Raw genomic sequence first — 3,979 nt, forward strand, 5'->3', positions numbered from 1 at the left:
AAGAAATAATTCATGCTGAAGCCTGGTTTGTGATCCAAGTGAGTTTTTAAATGAGAATTAGAAGAAGTTTTAGGTTTACATGGCACCTGCAGGGCCCCTCATCCTGTGCAGCCTTCCTAGAAGCTGCTCAGAAAGTCACACAGTTGGCTCCGGGCTCCTACCTCTTCTATTATTCCTCGGGAGGTGTGGTGGGTGACCCTGGTGGACCCCATTGGCCGAATTGAATTTACCTGGCCTAGGTGGGCCAATCCAGGTGCAGCATCCACCCAGGTGTACCTCACCTTACTGGCCGGAAACCTGAACCTCTGAGCATGCACAATGTACCACTCCTTCATGGGCTGGTAGCTCTGACCTCTGAGCATGCGTAATGGACGCCCAAGTCCCTAAGCTAAACTACCTAATAGAACAACATCAGAATAATTGGATTACCAGAGGAAGACACAACAAAGAAGTCATCTGCAACAATAGTCAGAGAATTCTTAGAGGAAAACTTCCTCAGCTTAATGAATTAAAACCAGGCAACCATTCAGGAGGCTGAAAGAACACCAGCTAGACTGAATCCCAAGAAGAAGTCACAAAGGCACATAATAGTTAAACTATCCAACTTTGAGGAAAAGGAGAAAATCAAGAGTGCAGCTAGGGAAAAATAAGCAATCACATATAAAGGTTCCCAAATAAGAATATGCTCAGACCTATCAGCAGAAACTATGAAGAAGAGGAGAGAGTGGAGTAACATATTCCAAAAATTGTAGGAAAATAATACAAACCCAAGAATACTCTACCCAGCCAAATTATAGATCAAGATAGATGGAGAAGTAAGAGTCTTCTTAGACAAGGAAAAACTCAAAATGTGTTAGAAGAAACCCAGCCTTACAAAAGATCCTTGCTGACGCAGTATGGGCAGAAGAACAACACTCACCAAGCATAAATAAGAGACCAGCACATAGAAAAACTCACCCAGAGGGCAACAAAGAGAAAACAGACTCCAAGATAGCATTGACTTAAGGATGGAAAGAAGTCATGAACGATGCACACACACACACACATGCACAACACACTAGTAAGAAAGGAAGATAGGAAAATACCCCACATAAAAGGTATAAGAGGACATCACAGAGTTTGCAGATGGAGATAATAACCCTGAATATCAATGGGCTGAACTCAGGCATTAAAAGACCGAGGCTAGCAGACTGGCTTAGAAAACACAATGCATCAGGAGACACATGTCAAGACAATGAACAAAAATAGGCTGAGAACCAAAGGCTGGAGAAATGTATATCAAGGAAACAGCAATTGAAAAAAAGCAGGGGTTGCAATTCTAATTTCGGATAAAATTGACCTCAAAGTGCAAACCAAAAAATAGATAAGGAGGGACATGATATAATGCTCAAGGGAATGGTAGACAAAGAACCACTAAACATTGTAAACATATATTCCCTGAATGAGAGACCCGCTGAATAGATCAACCAAACACTCCAAAAGATGAAAAAAGAAATCACAGCCTCAACAATTATAGTGGGTGACTTTAATATGCTGCTCTCTGAGAAATATAGATCACAGGGAAAGAAACTCAATAAGAAGGCTAGAGATCTAAACACTACAATTAGACAATTTGACCTGATAGATAATTACAGAGCTTTTCATCCAAATATAAAAAATTCACATTCTTTTCAAGCCCACATGGCACATATCCGAAGATAGACCACATGCTGGGGCATAAGGTGAATCTACATAAATTTAAGCACATTGATATCATACAGACCTCTCTCTATCTACTGTGCCTTAAGGCTGGAAATCAACAAAAAGAAGACGAAGAAAATAAGAACAAACATTTGGAGGATGAATAACTCTCTATTGCAAAAGGAGTGCGTACTAGCACAGATCAGAAATAAAATTAGGATATTTCTAGAAACTAACAAGAACGAGAACACGACGTACCAAAACTTATGGGACAGTTACCAGAGGAAGTTTCAAAGCAATACATGCACACCTGATAAAGGAAGGGAAATTCATGTTTGATATGCTGGCACAAAATTTACAACAACTAGAGCAGAGTCAGCAGGACAATCCTACTAATAGCAAAATAAAAGAAATAATAAAAATCAGGGCTGAGATTCAGGAGAGGGAAAATAAGAAAACCATGGAAAAAATTAATGCTGATAAAAGTTGGTTCTTTGTAAGGATAAACAGAATTGACAGACCGCTGGCAAACCGAACCAAAGAAAGCAGGGAACAAATTTCAATAGCAAGAATGAGGGATGAAAGCGGGAACATTACAACAGACCCTAATGAAATCAAAAGGATAATTACACAGTACTACAAAGGACTGTACTCCAATGAATTCAACAACTTGGAAGACGTGGACAAATTCTTGGAAAAACAATCCTTCCCTAGACTATCCCCAAAGGACGTCAAGCATCTCAACAAACGCATAGCAATAGAAGAAATAGACAAGGTTATCGAGGGATTAGCAACAAAAAAATCCCCTGGACCAGATGGCTTCACAAGAGAATTCTACCAAACATTTAGGGAAGAACTAACACCAATCCTACACAAACTCTTCCAGAACGTAGAAAAAGACAGCAAAGTCCCGAACTCCTTCTATGAAGCTAGTATAACTCTGATACCAAAACCGGGCAAGGATCCCACAAGTATCGAGAACTACAGACCAATATCCTTAATGAACATCAATGCAAAAATCCTTTACAAAATACTGGCCAATACAATACAAAAGTATATAAAACAAATAATTCACCATGACCAAGTGGGATTCATACCAGGGATGCAGAGATGGTTCAACATATGAAAGACCATTAGTATCATTCGCCACATTGACGTGAGAACCACATGATAATATCGATAGATGCAGAAAAAGCATTCGACAACATCCAAAATGAGGAGCTAATGACAAGGGCTTAAGTGGAGAGCAAATGTTTTGAGAATGATGAGGGCAATGATTGTATAAATGTGCTTTACACAATTGATGTATGTATGGATTGTGATAAGAGTTGTATGAGCCCACAATAAAATGACTTAAAAAAAATCAGCTCAGGCAATGAATGTACAAATGCGCTTTACACAATTGATGTGTGTATGGATAGTGATAAGAGTTGTATGAGCCCCTAATAAAATGATTTTTTTAAAAATCAGCTCTAGGGGCAAGCAAGGTGAACATACAATGGTATTTGGGACACAATTGGAACTTGAAGAATCTGAAGTTCGCCCTTTTACCACCATTTTTTTCTACTCTTCAGAAGTAGGTCTTTGTGGGGGAATAATAATTTGGGTTGTTATGGAGGCTATCAGACATGGCACAGCAAACTATATAATAAATCTAACTCAATGGACAATACTATTAAATGTATACATGTATGTAAAAAATATGTATTTATTAAGGATCTATGTGATAAGGGTTTTACGAGCCCCAATAAATGATTAAGTATATTATTTAAATTAAAATATTAAATAATACCTGACAAAAATAATAAAACCGTTTTTTAAGATGTTTTCATGCTGCTTCTTGTTTGGCATCCTCCCTTGTAATATTTTCACATTTATCTGAGCCTCATTGGTTGTGTGATTTATCCATAACCGTCTTTTCACTGTAGAAGTAGGGTCCTATTCCTTCAAGGGGAGACTAATTAGACAATAGTCACTGTGTTTGCTAGATCAGAAACAGGTGGCTTCTCTTCTCCAAACATATTATGTTCATCTTTGAAAAATCCTTTCCCCTTCTGCTGAATTTATAACAATTGTTCTGACAAGATTTTTCACTCTTGAACGCTGAGTTAGTTTATTGTACCAACCTGGCCGATAAACACATGTGGGATTAGTTGAAGGGCCAAAGGATAAATGGCTTGGTGAGCCTCACCTTTCTAGTTCTCCGGTCTCTTGCTTTGTGATGGTCGGAACAGGGTGCAGCTGCCTTAGCAGTTCCCTGCTTCAGCTGGCAAGACTGACTTCCTGCAAGACATCCCCA

The sequence above is a fragment of the Echinops telfairi genome, unplaced genomic scaffold, assembly GCF_000313985.2.
Source record: "Echinops telfairi isolate 266 unplaced genomic scaffold, ASM31398v2 ScPeMD7_29;HRSCAF=101, whole genome shotgun sequence".
NCBI classification, from domain to species: Eukaryota; Metazoa; Chordata; class Mammalia; order Afrosoricida; family Tenrecidae; genus Echinops; species Echinops telfairi.